The sequence below is a fragment of the Bison bison genome, unplaced genomic scaffold, assembly GCF_000754665.1.
Source record: "Bison bison bison isolate TAMUID 2011002044 unplaced genomic scaffold, Bison_UMD1.0 scf7180017864256, whole genome shotgun sequence".
In the NCBI taxonomy this organism is placed as follows: Eukaryota; Metazoa; Chordata; class Mammalia; order Artiodactyla; family Bovidae; genus Bison; species Bison bison.
This window is the reverse complement of record NW_011494828.1, coordinates 1,846,245-1,864,413: the sequence shown is the minus strand read 5'-3', so window position 1 is coordinate 1,864,413 and position 18,169 is coordinate 1,846,245. Positions and strand designations below refer to the sequence as shown.

Sequence of the window (18,169 nt, the reverse complement as noted above, 5' to 3'; positions counted from 1 at the left end):
ATAAAATATTCTCATGCACTTATAAAATGCTAAACCAGCCACAAGTGCTGCCTTGTGCCCTATTGTATAACCTTTGGAGGTCAGACTCCTAAATAATAACATTTTTTTCACTGCCAGGGTTGTTTAGTGTTTCTTATATGCAAAAGCAGAGACATTACTTTGCCAACAAAGGTTCTTCTAGTCAAGGCTATGGTTTTTCCTGTGGTCATGTATGGATGTGAGAGTTGGACTGTGAAGAAGGCTGAGCGCCGAAGAATTGATGCTTTTGAACTGTGGTGTTGGAAAAGACTCTTGAGCGTCCCTTGGACTGCAAGGAGATCCAACCAGTCCATTCTGAAGGAGATCAGCCCTGGGATTTCTTTGGAAGGAATGATGCTAAAGCTGAAACTCCAGTACTTTGGCCACCTCATGGGAAGAGTTGACTCATTGGAAAAGACTGATGCTGGGAGGGATTGGGGGCAGGAGGAGAAGGGGACGACAGAGGATGAGATGGCTGGATGGCATCACTGACTCGATGGACGTGAGTCTGAGTGAACTCCGGGAGTTGGTGATGGACAGGGAGGCCTGGCATGCTGCGATTCACGGGGTGGCAAAGAGTCGGACGTTACTGAGCGACTGAACTGAACTGAAAGTGTGAATATGTTCCAGAATATGAAGCAGAACAAAATTGGGAAAGTGATTTTTGTTTGCTGTGCCTTATAAATACCATATCATGAATCTGAAAAGCTATGAATTGGTTAAAATTTTAGCGAAGTTTGCCCAGTTTTGATGGGCCAGTTTCCTTGGCTTACTGTTTATTGCTTTCACCTACCTTATTAAAGTTTATTCTTTTTTCCTGTGTAATGTGCCCAGATAGCAAATATTTTATATCTTAATAAAATAATTTCCTTCACTTTATGTTGACTTATTATGTCCTTATTTAAGAAAACAAACAAAATAAGGTTCCTCATGGAAAAGCTGAGGTTATTCAAAACTGTGTTACCTTTTATTTAGTTTGGCATTGATGAGTTTCATGGAAAAAGCTAACAAATCAGAAAAGATGCTCACCCTTCCCTAGTTTAAATTTATAGAGCTAAAATGCTATGAATATAAATACTCCAGAAACTGTATAATTATGGGGAGTTTCTAGAGATTTGTCAATGCCCTTTTATCCCATAACCTGGAGTTGGAAATGGCAACCCACTCCCACCCAGTATTCTTGCCTGGAAAACCCCATGGACAGAGAGAGAAGCCTGGTGGGCTACAGTCCATGGGGTCACAAACAGTCAGACACAACTGAGTGACTGAGCATGCATTTATCCCATAATGTATTCCTGTTTATGAGTCCTCACAGTGTTTTGCTAGATTTTAGGAAATAATAGTTTAGTTTTTTCAGTCTTAATTTCAGTTATCACTTAAAATGCTTACTTGGTAAAAGCCTTACTTTTAAAATCTAAATCTAGCTTCTTCTAGGCCAATGGAATTTTATAAATGTATACTGATAAATGTCTACCATTTATTGCAGTCTAAATCTTTTTACTTGATATCTATAGCTTAGTCCTGGCATGTTCTCTGTCAAAAGATTATTACATATTATATATCAATAATTTTTCCTCTGTAAAAGCTATGTTCATTCATATTTTATAAATCAGATGTAATATCCACTGTCTTCTTTGAAAAAACTATCCCGAGACATTTTGCTAAAATTTTTTTTCAGTTGATTTTATGATTCTTACTTTGTATGCTACAGAAACAACTTAATTCCCTTGTTAGCTGGATTGTTCTTGTTATAAACTCTCATCACACCATTCACATTTAAAAACTGTCAATAATAAACTGACCACAGCTGTCATTGACCAAGAGATTTTTTTTTAACTGATGCTAGAGTTCAAGACTTTACAATCAACTACAAGCCAAAGTCTGTGTTTTCAACAAAGAATTGTTTCAGAGTTCCTTGGAAAAGGACTGTACTGTAGTAGGTATTTCAAACTATTGACACTTCAAAGAACAGACTCTTTGGGAACAGGTTTCTGATGGCGTCACTTGTGGAAAACTTTCAGACCATCGCAGTGGACTGAGTCAGAATTTCCGTAACTCTTTTTAGTCAAGAAGCAGACTACTAATCTAAGATCTAGTGAAATGAAAATTAATTACACTAAGGCTGAATGAACTAATGAGGGATGACTGCAGTTTGTTTGGAATATTGTCTTAAGGCCTATTTTCTGGGTATATAAGGAAGCCTACTCTTTCTCCTTAATCTATCTAAATTCTTAATAATTTGCTTTTGTAAAAGGAAACATTTCTGAATTGTATCTGATTCTCACTGACTCCAATGAGATTTGAGAAAGTCTTACTAAATTTACTTACTGAATTCCCTTAAAACATAATTGTAAAAAATGGTTATGCAACTAAGAGTTTATCTGAAATGTCATATTTGAGAATGATACTTATTTAATCAGGTAAAACAGGCCACTTTTAAAGAACTATGGTTGAATTTTTGGACTCAATACATAAAAAATGCTATCAGGAAAATGGGCCTGGTTTTACAGGGTCCAGCAGGTCACTTCCTGGCAGACCCAAGACCCTTAAGACATTTTTAAGGACCTTGATAAAAAGAAGAATCCACCCAAATTCATAGGTATTACAGATGAAATCTGATAAAGAATTTCTTAAGCTTGGCTCTCTAGCCTCTAAATACAAATAGCAGCGGCTTTTAAATGTTCAATCTGAGACTCTTTATAAAATTCCCAGCAAAGCAAATTTAAGAAGGCCAAACAGGAAATTAACATTATTGCTATCCCTGTATAAAAAACTAGGCCATATTTAATGAAACCAACCTTGTTTTATGATCAGGAATAGTATTTGAGACTGATTTAATCAAGAGTGAGAGAAAGACAGAAAACTTGGTGTAAGTAAAGAAAAAAATAGTAATAATCTTCAGATTGAAAACTATGCATTGTTTAGAGATTAAATTATTTGATTCTAGCCTTTTATTGCCTTTGTGCTATTTTACAACTCTCTAAATTACAGATAACTGACAGCAATACAAAATAGTTCCTTTCTATAGAAATGCAAATAAGCTCTGTATAGTATACGTTCTACTGACTTCCTTTCTCCCCACAGAAGTATCCAGGTTTGTAACCACTTATAAATTTATTTCAATATTTCTTTTCTACATACAAATTTGTCCTTTTTTCACTTCTCTTCTAAAGTGGCCACAACATGTGCCTGGTATTCATTATTAATAATAATAATGTTAAATAGTAATAAAATATTTAACACCTTAAAAAAACAATAGTTTCACACTTTTTTGTAATTTGTTATTATGAAACTATATTTCTCAAGATAGAAGGATAGAACATGTTTTATTTTACAGTTTATTAGCTTTACTTAACGGAGAAGGCAATAGCACCCCACTCCAGTACTCTTGCCTGGAAAATCCCATGGATGGAGGAGCCTGGTAGGCTGCAGTCCATGGGGTCGCTAAGAGTCAGACACGACTGAGCGACTTCACTTTCACTTTTCATTTTCATGCATTGGAGAAGGAAATGGCAACCCACTCTAGTGTTCTTGCCTGGAGAATCCCAGGGACTGGGGAGCCTGGTGGGCTGCCATCTATGGGGTCGCACAGAGTCGGACATGACTAAAGTGACTTAGCAGCTTAGCAGCAGCTTTACTTAAAACTCTTTTACATTTCTATCTCCATTTATATTCTTGTCCTAGGTCACATAAATGTGATCTTGACTTCATGGAGCTTACCATCTGCTATGATCTGAATTGTGTCCCCCACCCAAAATTCCTATTTTGAAGCTCTAATTCCCCAATGACTGATTGTATTTGGAGACAGGATCTTCAGGAGGTAATCACAGTTAAATGAGTTCATAAGAGTGGCGGGGGCGGGGAGGGGCCTAATCTAATAGGCCTGGAGATCTTATAAGAAGAGGAAGAACTAGATCCTTGATCTTTCCCTTTCTCTACACTCCCCACCCTTATACACATACACACATAGAGGAAAGGCCACGTGAGGATACAGTGAGAACAGTAAGAAAATGGCTTTTTATCAGCAAGCCAGGAAGACAGTTCTCTTTAGAAACCAACCAGGCCGGCACTGTGATCCTGGACATCTATCTTCCAAACTATGAGAAAATAAATTTCTGTTGTTTAAGCCCTCAGCCTATGGTATTTTGTTATGGCAACCCAACCAGACTAATAGACAATCCATTGAGAGATGAAAGACAAATAATCCTTCATCTACAATTTTTATGAGAACTATGAAGGAAAAGTAGAGGGTTTAATCAAAGTACATCATGGAAAACCCAACTTAGCCTAGGGACAGCAAGGTATGGATGAGATCAGAAAAGCCTTTCATAAGGAAGTGAGATGTAAGCTGAGACTAAGCAGGAGGTATAGATAAAGAAAAGATCATTCCAGGTACAGAGAACACGCTGTGCAAAATACAGAGATAAAATAGGAACCAGATTGCACAGACAGTTTCATGGGCCATGTCAAGAGTTTCAGATGTGATCCTAAGACTATTACTCCTAAGAGTAATACAAATACACACTAAATGAATTTAAATAAACATCAAATAATCAAATCTGTACTTTAAAAAGCTTCTTCTGGCTATTTTATGATGGGTGCGTGTACTGGAGGGTAAGCAATGCTAGACAAAGACAAGTTAGAAGTTATAGGAGTAGCAGAGCCAACAGATTACAACAGCTTGGACTATATAGGCATACAAGTGCTTGTAGAAAGGAGAGGGAATTGGCACTATTTAGAGGTATAGTACAATATCAAGGAGCTGGAATGAGGCAGAGAAAGGTAACAAGGATAACCAAGTTTTCGATCTTGAGGAAGTGGTACCATTTAGTAAGCTAGAAAGTAAGAGAGGAGTAGGTTTCTGAGAAAGACAATGACCTCAGTTTTATAAATGCTAATACTGAGCTGACTTTGAGATATTCAAATACATTAAAGTAGTTGCAAGGTCAAGAGATATAAATGTGCAAATGATCAGAATGACAACTACTTTCAACATAACAGTAACATACAGGTTCTCACAAATTTTCCATTTTCAGGTCTTGTGTCTACACACTTATGGCTCATTGACAAACCATGTTCATTTTTTAACAACAAAATAGTTCCTGCTGGGAAATTAGTAGTAACTATTGCTCCATTCCTTCCAATCTCTGTCAATCCCTGCCTTCCCACTGGGAGGTAGAGAACCTATGTAAGACCATTTTCTGCATAAGCCCAATTTTAAAAAATGGACTATTAAATGTAACACAAAGCTATCACTCTGGCCTTCAAAGTTCTTACAGGTATCAAAATTTCCTGACTTGCAAAGTCCACAGAGAAACTAAAGCCTTATATCAGGCACTATTGACACACACAAAGGATTTACAATGTGTAGCAGGTGGTACCTCTTTTTAGCACATTCTCCTGAAGCATTCATCTAGACAAATACCATCAAGTTGCATCAGAGTGGGAAAGTACATGATACTGTTTCACATGTCACTTTCACAGGGCTAAAGTTTGATACATCCAATCCTTGAGCCCCAGGAAGTCTTCCCTGCTCACTGACTACCATTGCAGACACATGGCATTTACTTTTGATAGCTTATGGTGAACGATGTCGGATTCGGAATCTCTGAAGAAGATTTAGCTTCAGGACCAGGGACCAGGCTTGATCACTCAAGAGCTTTTGTGTAGCGGAGTTCTTTAAAGCATAAAAAGGGACAGAGAAAGCTTCTGACATAATCGGAGTTTTATTAAAGCATAAAAAGGGACAGAGAAAGCTTCTGACATAATCATCAGAAGGAGGACAGAGTGTGCCCCCCTCGCTAGTCTTAGCAAGAGAGCTATATACTTTTTCAATTAGTTATTACAGTAAATCAAAAGAATGTCTCAAGGTTGTAAAGGTCTTACCAGACCCGCTCCCACAATATACATTTTAAGATAGCAGGATTAGAACTAACAATAGAAAAAAAGGAAAGATTTACCCATCTGAACTCAGAGTTCCAAAGAATAGCAAGGTTCTTCCTTTTCTCCTTTGCCTTTCACTTCTCTTCTTTTCTCAGCTATTTGTAAGGCCTCCTTGGACAACCATTTTGTCTTTTTGCATTTCTTTTTCTTGGGGATGGTCATTACTTGATGGTCACTTTTCTTGATCACTGCTTCCTATACAATGTCTCAAACCTCTTTTCATAGTTCTTCAGGCACTCGGTCTGTCAGATCTAATCCCTTGAATCTACTTGTCACTTTCAAAAGTTCCAAAGAATAACAAGGATTAAAAAAAAACCCTCACTGTCAATACAAAGAAATAGAGGAAAACAACAGAATGGGAAAGACTAGAAATCCCTTCAAGGAAATTAGAGATACCAAGGGAACATTTCATACGAAGATGGGCACGATAAAGGACAGAAATAGTATGGACCTAACAGAAGCAGAAGATATTAAGAAGTTGCAAGAATACACAGAAAACTATCCAAAAAGATCTTCACGATCCAGATAACCACGATGGTGTGATCACTCTCCTAGAGCTAGATATCCTGGAATGCGAAGTCAAGTGGGCCTTAGGAAGCATCACTATGAACAAAGCTAGTGGAGGTAATGGAACTCCAGTTGAGTTATTTCAAATCCTAAAAGATGATGCTGTGAAAGTGCTGCACTCAATATGCCAGCAATTTTGGAAAACACAGCAGTGGCCACAGGACTGGAAAAGGTCAGTTTTCATTCCAGTCCCAAAGAAAGGCAATGCCAAAGAATGTTCAAACCACCACACAATTGCACTCTAGCTTGGTCCTTGGAAGAAAAGCTATGACAAACCTATAGACATTACTTTGCCAACAAAGGTCTGTCTAGTCAAAGCTATGGTTTTTCCAGTAGTCACGTATGGATGTGAGAGGTGGACTATAAAGAAAGCTGAGAGCCAAAGAACTGATCCTTTTGAACTGTGGTGTTGGAGAAGACTCTTGAGAGTCCCTTGGATTGCAAGGAGATCCAACCAGTCCATCCTAAAAGAAATCAGTCCTGAATATTCATTGGAATGACATGCTTAAGCTGAAATTCCAATACTTTAGCCACCTGATGAGAAGAACTGGCTGGAAAAGACCCTGATGCTGGGAAAGATAGAAGGGAGGAAGAGAAGGGGATGACAGAGGATGAGATGGTTGGACAGCATCACCAACTTGGTGGACATGAGTTTGAGCAAGCTCTGGGAGTTGGTGATGGACAGGGAAGCCTGGTGTGCGGCAGTCCATGGGGTCCCAAAGAGTCGGACACAACTGAGTGACTGAATTGAACTGAATTGAACAGAGTTTAAGAGAAAACATGTCCTTGAGCAAGATGAGTTGTTTTGTTGTGCAATCATCAGCTCTGGGCTTAAAGAAAAAACGTTGTCCTTTTCTCCTCCTTGAGAACTTCAGAACCCTATCTCTTCCTCAAGAGCCCCAGACTCCTTTCTCCTCCTCAGAGACCGAAGACTTCTTATCAACCTACCTAAGAAATGACTCTCCCACTTTCATCCAATATCTGATGTCCTAGTCCACTGATCAAATGAGCAAGTCAACACTGCAAAGGTAACTATCCTCAAGGACTCAAGTTTAATAAAGGCTACCAAGAGCCACACACACACTATGACAGGTGCTGTAGCTACCTTTTCGCTCCTACAGTTTGTTCTTTATCTCTACTGACTGCTCACAGCCTCAAAGAAATAAAAACGTTTCAAGAAATAAAAGGACAATTACCTTGAGTTGTATTATGTATTAGAAAAGCTTAACTTTCTGAGTAACTAAAGACTAGAACACCACTGACACTGAGCTCCTAAGAATAGGGCCTAGATATTGGTGCTGATTCACAAACAAAAAAAATCCTATTTGATAGGCACTGCTAAGAGGGGGTTCTGCCACAGACCCAGACAAGGGAAGTCATTCAGAGCTGTTTCAACTGAGAAAAAAGCAAAACACAATATTCCTATGGCTTGGGTAAACAAATAGAAATCACTTTAGAACTTCGTTTTCTTTCAATCATTTCCCCACAGATATGTACACTATCAACAAAGTTATCAGCTCTTCTAGGTCTGATATTCTAGACTACATTTTTTTAATGCAATTAAAAATATTAATAATACACCAATGGGTTTAAATATGAAGTAGTTTTCTAAAATGAAAACAATTTTACTTCAGGAAGCTACAGCTAAGATAAATGATATAAGCCAGGCCAAAAGAACTTTCATAACCACCTTGTCCCAACAAAGTCTGTATCATTGCCAGCCTGGATGTTCTCATTCCCCATCTTGGGATTTAGCTGCTCTCTTCCCAATGTGACCAAAACCAACCATGAATAGCCTGTCACTTTTCTAAAGCACCCTACTGCTCGTTTAACTTGGTTTAGGATCTTACTAATTTGTTTTTCTAAAGAATTTACATTTTTTAACAGGTAATTATAGCCTGCTAATAATAAAAACAGTAACAAACAACAACCACTTTTTCAAAGTCTACTAATTAAACAGGCATTGCAGTAAACACTTTAACAATAACAAATAGTTGAGTGCTAAATTGAAGGTTCTATGCCATACATTTTATATGTATAATCTTTTACAAATAAAATGAGGTATTTGAGGCTGCTGGGGACAAATTGTCAACATCCCTGTCTAAGGCCAGTACTTCCACATGTACTTAGATGGCCTCCATTTTTGCTTAATTAAGAATATTCCAGCAGTTGTTCTCTCCACTCCTGCATCAACATCTCCTTGGTTACTGGATAATTTCACTGACATACAAACAAGATATATCTCCTATTTATACTTTGAAAAGAGAGAAAAATGCTCAATGCCATTACCTTTCCAGGTATCGCCTACTTTCTAAAATCCTCTTTTCAACAAATCACTTTGAAATAATAGTATGAAGGAATGATGCTAAAGCTGAAACTCCAGTATTTTGGCCACCTTATGTGAAGAGCTGACTCATTGGAAAAGACTCTGATGCTGGGAGGGATTGGGGGCAGGAGGAGAAGGGGACGACAGAGGATGAGATGGCTGGATGGCATCACTGACTCGATGGACGTGAGTCTCAGTGAACTCTGGGAGTTGGTGATGGACAGGGAGGCCTGGCATGCTGCGATTCATGGAGTGGCAGAATCGGACACAACTGAGCGACTGAACTGAACTGAACCTCCTCCCCAAAATATCAGAAGAGAAATAAGAATAATTAAATGAAACTCTGTATGTGCTTCACTTACCTTTAACAACTGTTAACATATTGCTTCATTGCTTTTTTTCCTCTATTCTCTTTTCCTCTTATTCACTCCCTCTCTTGCTCTAACACATACACACACACACTTTGTGTTAATTAACTGAATCATTTGAAAATTAGCTATAAACATCATAATAATTCCTCTCTCAAATACTTCCACAATTAATGTCCTTGCTGTAAGAACAAGGAACAACCACAAGATTGTCACACTAACAAAGTTTAACATTGGCACCTTTTCATCAAAAGAAAAGTCCACATTCAAATTTCCTTAATTGTTCCAATAATATCCTTCAACTATTTTAAAAAATCCAGGATCCAACCAAAAATCAATCAAGAACTACATTTATTCACCAGGCCTCTTTTCTCCAACAATCTAGAACATATTCTTAGTGTTTGTGGTCTTTTACAACTTCAACATTTTTGAAGAGTTCAGGCCAGCAGTTTTACAGATTATCACCTCAATTTGAGCTTTTCTGATTGCTTCCTCACACATTAGATTGAAATTAGACATTTTTTAAAATACAAATAGTACAGAGGTAATATTGTCTCCTATTCTGTCTTGAATCCATTCAAATCAAGCTTTGGACCCACCTCTGATCAATGTCATTTGCCAAGGTCACCAATTGGGTCTTCCCTATTACTAAACTCAAAAATCAATTCTTAGTTGTCATTTTACATAGCCTTGACACTTTCTTCTGGCTTTGGAAACACCACTCTCTCTTGGTTTTATTGCAACCTCACTTGGATGTCCTTTCTCAGGCTTCTTGACTGACATATTCTTGTCTCCTAATAAGTAAATGCTGAAGAGGCCCAGGGCTCAGTCCTTAGATCTCTTTTATGACTAGATTCACTAACTCAACAGGTCAGTGCTTCTCAAACTAGCTGTGATGAAGGACCAAGTGAAATTTCCATCCATTTATAAATCATCGCACAACACAACAAATATAAAACAACAGAAAAATGATCAAATGCTTGAAGGTCACAACAATGTCAAATTGTTTAAACTTCTGTACTAAAGCAGTTCATTGATCATCACCTGTCAGTTGACTACACTTAAGTAGCATTTCAGTAGTTTATCTCATTCAATCCCATAACTTAAATAATCATCTATTAATACATGCTTTCAATCCCTAACTGTATAATTCCAGATCATATCTCATCCTTGATCCCCAGGATTCACATATGCAATCTCTTTATCAACACTCTTTCTTGAATGTCAAGCAAGCACCAAAGCTGCGATTCCTCCAAAAATCGCCATCCTGCCCATCCCAAGAGCAACAATAACAACAAAAAATCCCTGCTCCACTCACAATATTCTCGATTTTGTAAAGTAAATGGCAACCATATACATCTACCTACTCAGCCTTAAAACCTCACCATCAACCTCAATCTCTCTCTTTTTCTCATATACCAAAATTAACTATCAGCAAATATTGACAGTTCTCCTTTTATACATCCAGAATCCATTCACTTCTCACCATCTAAGCTGCTACCACCCTGGCTAAGTAGTCATCATCTTGACTGAATTTTGTAATGGTATCCTCACTTACTTTCCAGCTTTCACTCCTGTTCTCCCTACAGTCTGAGAAACCAGTGACCTTGTTAAAACCTAAGACAACTACTCAATAACGGTGCTGGGACAACAGCTACGGACATTCAAAGGACTGAAATCAGACTCTTACCAATACCACATATAAAAAGTAAGGTACCCTTACTTTCCTGATTTCTCTATTGAAGATGCTAAGTCATCTTCTGCCATCTACTGCACACACTATACAAAGACATGCCCAGCTCTCTGCAGAAGAGGTACCATGGAGCTACCATTATCTGGGAAGATGACTAAGCACAGAGTTCAGATAAAGCAGTCATTTCATTTACAAGTGAAGAATTTCAAGCCTAGAAATGATAGTTCCTGTTAAAACCATATATAACTTGTTAGTGGCAAAGTATAGATTAGCATCCATGTTTCTAAGATTCCTTCCAGAGTAAAATTCTTTATACTCCTCTAATACTAATGATTTTTTTAATTAAATTATTGTTCTGGTTAACTTAACTCTAAGTTCCCAAAATAGAGAAATGTATCTAATTGAAGCTTATAACCTCAGAACTTAAGAGCAGTGCCCAACAAACAGCAGGTATTAGTATGAATTTATTGAATGAACCACTGTTTAAATGTGAGTTAGTGTATTAAAAAGTATTTCTGGATAATTTCCATGGCGATCTAATGGTTAGGACTCAGTACTTTCTCTGTCAGAGCCCGAGTTCAATCTCTGGTCAGGGAACTAAGATCCTACAAGACAATCGGCATGGCAATACTTAAAGGTAATTAGGAGAAGGAAATGGCAACCCACTCCAGGATGCTTGCCTGGAGAATCCCAGGGACGGGAGCCTGGTGGGCCACAGTCCATGTGGTCGCACAGAGTTGGACACAACTGACGTGACTTAGCAGCAGCAGCAGTATAAGCCTAACTTTAGATACCACTAAAATAACCAAGAAATGTCTCTAAAGCTAAATTGATCTAAAATTTCCTCCAGTTTCAAACAAAAATCACTTTCACAGGATATGCTTCCTTCTCTGCAAACTATTCATTAGAGGTATACATTCCTGAAAGAAGTGACTCATTTCACCTAACCTGAAGCAAAGGCAAAGCTCAGAGAACTTCCAAAAAAAGGAACCTAAAGAATAAAAAAATGCCGGAAATAATAGGAAAGTCACCAAGTACAAGTATTTGCTGAATGTGATGCTGAAAAGTCACTCTCTTTCAATTATATATACCCACTCAGTGCATCATTAAGTGGGTCCGTTAAGAGTCCTGGCAGCACTCCTGCCCAGTTTTTAGAAGACTCAGCACACCTGAGAACCTAGAACTGAGATTCACTGCTAGAAATACAGACAGAAAGGTGACTCTTAAATAATAAAATATATCCAAATTTAAAGTAACATACACTTAAACTAAAACTAAAAAATGAAGCACTATCACACATATTGTCTTTCTAATAACTATTAAAAAAGAAGAAAAACAGGTATCAAAATGTTCATTCTATAGATAAAGCAACTGAGATGAAGCGATTCCTCTACAGTACAAAGTTAATTAAGTGACATAGCCAAGACTGACCCCTAGGAGTTTTCTGACTCATAAGTCTCTTTATATCAAATAACAGTGAGCTTTCATAAAGTAGCCAAAAGGACTTTGTAAGAATCTCAGAGGATAATTTAATCATTAGAGCATTTTTACTAAGCAAAATCCCAGAAAGACAGTAACAGAAAAACCATGTGTTTCACACATTTTTAAATGCATACGATGTATAAAGTATACTTAATAAATATATATGAATACTGTTGTGTCCTCCTCCATAATTATGCCTCATGTATTTCTGTAAGGAAAAATTTCAAAGCCTTTGTTTTAACATAGCCCTATTTCCTTACTGTTTCTCAAATTTGGTTTCTCAGCAAAATCACGGTGGGTGTGGGTGCAGGGGCGAAAAAATATAGGCTCTTGGGCCTCAACATGGAGATTTTAATTTAAATAAGTTCAGAATCGGCATTCTAACTGCTTTTTATCGTTTAAATGTTTGTTTTTAATCTGCATAATAAGCATTCTAAATGATCCTGATTAGCCAAATTTGCAGTACTACCTCCAAAAGAATTCTTGAGGGAAAAAGCAGGCCAAGAAAATATTAGAAATTAAAATCCTGGGACAAGGATCATTAATGAATTTCCCTGGGCCCTGAAGCCAGAATGGAACAAACAGGTAAACAACAGCCCTATTCCAACCGTGATCCCAAACTTAGCCTTTGTTTGCCTCAACTTGTTGACCTCTCCCTAGTACCATTTATGGGACAGATGCAGATGTTAAGAGCTTCAATTTTAACATTCGCAAAAAGCATGACTACTAAACTCAGTAAACTCCAGAACACAAGCATAAGACTGTGATGGGTATTTAATTGGCGGCTTCCCCTCAAATGTTAGACAAAAATTGACATAAAGGAGAGGATTTGAGGTAGGGAGTGATGAGGGAGAGTGGAAGAGCTGACCTAGTGAGAGAAGTTGGCTGGTCCACTGGTTTCACTGGCCCAGAAAAGAGTCCACAGAAAAATATACTCATGAATAAGAGTTCTCTGAGTGATACTGAAAACAGTCCCTAGGAGGGATTCCCAACCAGGAGATCATAATCGCAATCATAATCATCTACTTACAAGCTGCCTCTTCTTGGAAGGCTCAGCTCCTTCTGAAAAACAAAACACAAACACAACTTAGAGAGAAAGAAGAATCCATCTCAGTCCTAAAAGTCTGTGCTCTATGTCCTAGAAGATTTATAGCATCATTTTAATAATGGCAAAAACTCACTAGCTCTAAAAAATAACATTTTCCTTTGTCTCTTAAATTTTAGTGAAATAATAAAATTTAAGCAGTCTGGCTAACTATCATCTCCTCATTCTTCCTTGCTGAAGATGTTTCACAGAACACCTGCAGCACTTTCACCACTAGATGGAACCAACAGGCCAGTGTAGGTTTCAGGTACTCACTGGGCCAGCCATCAACTGCTGATAGATTGTGAAGGATTTGTGTTAGTACTGGGTATGAGAGGAATGAAATGGAAGGTTTTTTTAATTATAAAATATTTTAAACAAATAAATTATAGAAAATACTACAATAGAGATTGATGATACACACCGCTGGCATGAGAAATAACCCCTACAATAGAAGTTGGGCCGCTGTGACATGCTTTCCAAATTTATCAAGTCCCACCTCCCACTAGTCCCACTTAACAACTATCTTAATTTTTTGTTTATCTTTTCCATATATGTCTTTTTTATTATCTATATCCTTAAATAATTACTAGCATTGTTTTATATATTTTTAAATTATATACTTACAACACTGCATATATTCATCAGCTCACATCAATCTACACTATAATTAGGAGACTCACCCATGTGAATATATTTCACTTTAGTTCACATAGCTATAGTACAGTGGTCCAATCCATAAATTTTTATAATATTTATTTATTGATTCTCCAGTAAATGGAAACTTAATTTTCTTTCCATGTTTTTCTTCTCCAAAAAGAAAATGCTCCTATAAACATACTATACTTGTTTTGTCATCCACATGTATAAAAGTTTCTTGGTAGTATACACTTAGCTGTGGCATGAACTGAGTCAGAAATTGTTCCCAAAATGATGATACCAATTTACCTTCCCCTCCAATCCAAATGTTCAAGCTGGATTTAGAAAAGGCAGAGGAACCAGAGATCAAATGGCCAACATCCGCCAGATCATCAAAAAAGCAACAGAGTTCCAGAAAAACATCTTTTGCTTTATTGACTATGACAAAGCCTTGGACTGTGTGGATCACAACAATCTGTGGAAAATTCTTAAAGAGATGGGAATACCAGACCACCTTACCTGCCTCCTGTGATATCTGTATGCAGATCAAGAAACAACAGTTAAAACTGGACATGGAACAACAGACTGGTTCCAAATTGGGAAAGGAGTATATCAAGGCTGTACACTGTCACCCTGCTTATTTAACTTACATGCAGAGTACATCATGAGGAACGCTGGGCTGGATTAAGCACAAGCTGGAATCAAGACTGTCTGAAGAAATATCAATAACCTCAGATATGGAGATGACACCACCCTTATGACAGAAAGCAAAGAACTAAAGAGCCTCTTGATGAAAGTGAAAGAGGAAAGTGAAAAAGTTGGCCTAAAACTCAACATTCAGAAAACTAAGATCATGGCATCTGGTCCCATCACTTCATGGCAAATGGATGGGGAAACAATGGAAACAGTGACAGACTTATTTTGGGGGGCTCTAAAATCACGGCAGATGGTGACTGCAGCCATGAAATTAAAAGATGCTTGCTCCTTGGAAGAAAAGCTCTGACCAACCTAGACAGCATATTAAAAAGCAGAGACATTACTTTACCAACAAAGGTCCATCTAGTCAAACCTATGGTTTTTCCAGTGGTCATGTATGGATTTGAGAGTTGGACTATAAAGAAAACTGAGCACCGAAGAAATGATGCTTTTGAACTGTGGTGTTGCAGAAAACTCTTGAGAGTCCCTTGGACTGCAAGGAGATCCAACCAGTCCATCCTAAAGGAAATCAGTCCTGAATATTCGTTGGAAGGACTGATGCTGAAGCTGAAACTCCAATACTTTTGGACACCTGATGCGAAGAACCAACTCACTGGAAAAGACCCTGATGCTGGGGAATATAGAAGGCAGGAGGAGAAGGGGATGACAGAGGATGAGATGGTTGGATGGCATCACCAACATGATGGACATGAGTTTGAGTAGGCTCCGGGATTTGATGGACAGGAAGCGTGGCGTGCTGCAGTCCACAGGGTTGCAAAGAGTCAGACACGACTGAGTGACTGAACTGAACTGAACTGAACCAACACTTTCTAAGAGTTCTCCTTTCCAAACCTATCTCCCAAACTCCCGACACTTATAATAATCAATTGCCTTCTCAACATCTCAACTCCAACATGTCCAAAACTGAACATGTCCTCTCCACCAAAACGGGCTCCAACTACAGCCTGTTCATATCTCAGATGATGGTAATTCTTTTCTTCTGCTGTTCAGACCAAAACCCTGAGCATCTGGACTCCTCTGTTTTTAACATACACCACATCCCATCCAACAGCAATTCTTAAGTGCTTTAAATTTAAAATACAGTCAGAATACAATGATTTTTCTCTGTCTCCAAAGACAAATGCTTACACTGTCTTAAAGAAAAACCTTGGATTTAATCATGTTTCAGAAATCAGAATTGGGAACAGGTAATAGCATATACACACTCATACATATACACACACGTATAATATAAAACACCCTCAACAAAGAGTAGGTCACCAACAAAACACATCACACAAATCAACATTTCTCCAGTTAAATGTATGAGGACCACAATAAATATGATAAAACTCTAGAATCTCAATTCAGGTTTGTCACCAGAAGAGCTCAAATGAGGTCATGTTTTACTGTTAAATGGGTTACAGAATCTCTTGGGTTTTGCTATTGTGATCTAAGGACTGATGGTCCTCTCCCCAGCCTCACAACTGTCTCCCAATTGGTATCCCATTCCTGCTTCTATCCTTACCTTACCCCTCCACGGTCTAGTCTCAACATAACAATGATCCTTTTAAAGGTCAGTAAGATCACAACACTCCTGCTCAAAACCCTGGAATGGCTCGCCATTTCATTCATGAATAAAAGTCAAGACCTAGCTAGATAACCCACCTCCCCTCCCCAGTATCTCTCTGACCTTCTCTCTCCAGTCCACTTGCACACCTTGATCCAGCCACACTGGACTCTATTGTTTGTCAGACACATCAAGTATTCTTCTGCCTAAAGCCTTGTGCTTACCTGTACACTCTGCCTAAAATGCTCCTCTTCCCTGGCTAACCCCTATGACCTTCAAATCTCTTGGCTCAATTTTCACCTGAGTTCTTAATGAAGCCTACTACCCTGACAGCTCTATATATTACAACTTGTTTCCCACCCCCCTCACCCTCCTACTCCACTCTACTTTTATAACCTACACATCTTCAATACACCTATCACTTCTAACGTACTTGTTTATTATGTTTATTGTTCATTTTCTGTCTTTACCCACTAGAATCTAAGCTCCATGAGCACAGGGATCTTGTCTGTTTTATTTACTAATGCATCTCAATGACTTAGGACAGTGACTGGCAAGTAGTACAAGAGATGCTCAAGAAATATTTGTGGAACAAACGATTTCACATACTCTCCAATACCTGATATTTGTTAGACTGTTTAATTTTGTTTAATCTAATGGCTGTGATCATATCATATATGGTTTTAACTTGCATTTCCCATAATTACTAGTGAAGCTAAACAATGTTTTATATGGTTAGGTCATTAGGGTTTCCTCAACTGTGAATTACCCACTTACAGTGTTCACTTGGTATCAGTGGAGAATTGGTTCCAGAACTCCCAGCAGATAACCAAAACCTGCAGATGTTCAAGTCCCTTAGATAAAATGACACCACACATTATAGTCAGCCATCTGTATCTATGGTTGGGGGACCCACCAAGACACAGGGCCAAGTCTATATCCTTGGCCGATTTTTCTATTAGATTTTTTTTCTTATCAGGTTATAGGCATTCACCTGACATATTCTGGATACTAATTATTTGTGGACTGTTGTTCAGTAGCTAAGACGTGTCTGACTCTCTGCAACTGCAGCACTCCAGGCTTCTCTGTCCTTCACTATCTCCTGGAGTTTGCTCAAATTCATGTCCACTGATTCAGTGATGCTATCTAACTATCTCATCCTCTTCTCCTTTTGCCTTCAATCTTTCCCAACATCAGACTCTTTTCCAATGAGCTGGCTCTTCACATCAGGTAGCCAAAGTATTGGAGTTTCAGCATTCGTCCTACCAATTAATATTCAAGGTTGCTTTCCTTTAGGAATGACTGGTTTGATCTCTTTATTATATTCATTGAAAATGTCCTCTTAATCTTTTTATTTTTTAATAGAGTCAAAGAATTTAATTTTTATACCATCTATTTTATCATTCTCCTTTATGTTATGTTTTTACATATAAGAAATATATCCCTGACACACAGAGCCATGAATACATTTACTTATATTTTCTTCTAAAAGATTATAGGTTTACTTTTCACACTAAGTCTGTGAATATACTTGGAACTTATTTTTACATATGGAGGGAGATAAAAATTCTCAAAATTTGTATAGTGAACATCCACATACACACCCACAATCCAAACTGTACAACTGTTAAAACTTTGTGATTATTTTCTTTGTCACATATTTAGCCATCTACCCACCTGTGTTTTTTTCTTTTCTTTTTTTTTTAATGCATCTCAAAGTAGACTATAGACATTAGCACATACTTCAGCATGTATATCATGAACTAGAATCCAGTATTTGTTT

The 18,169-nt window shown here is 37.8% G+C and overlaps 1 protein-coding gene across 1 annotated transcript in view; it reads right to left on the bottom strand.

Annotated features, from left to right (window-relative positions):
• Positions 1-13,446, bottom strand: part of MAST2 (microtubule associated serine/threonine kinase 2) — a 118,031-nt gene extending 104,585 nt beyond the window's left edge. The window contains exon 1 of the mRNA XM_010847895.1: positions 13,428-13,446. The gene's annotated coding sequence lies outside the window, so the exon portion shown is untranslated. The remainder of the gene's footprint in view (positions 1-13,427) is intronic.
• Positions 13,447-18,169: the final 4,723 nt, after the last annotated feature.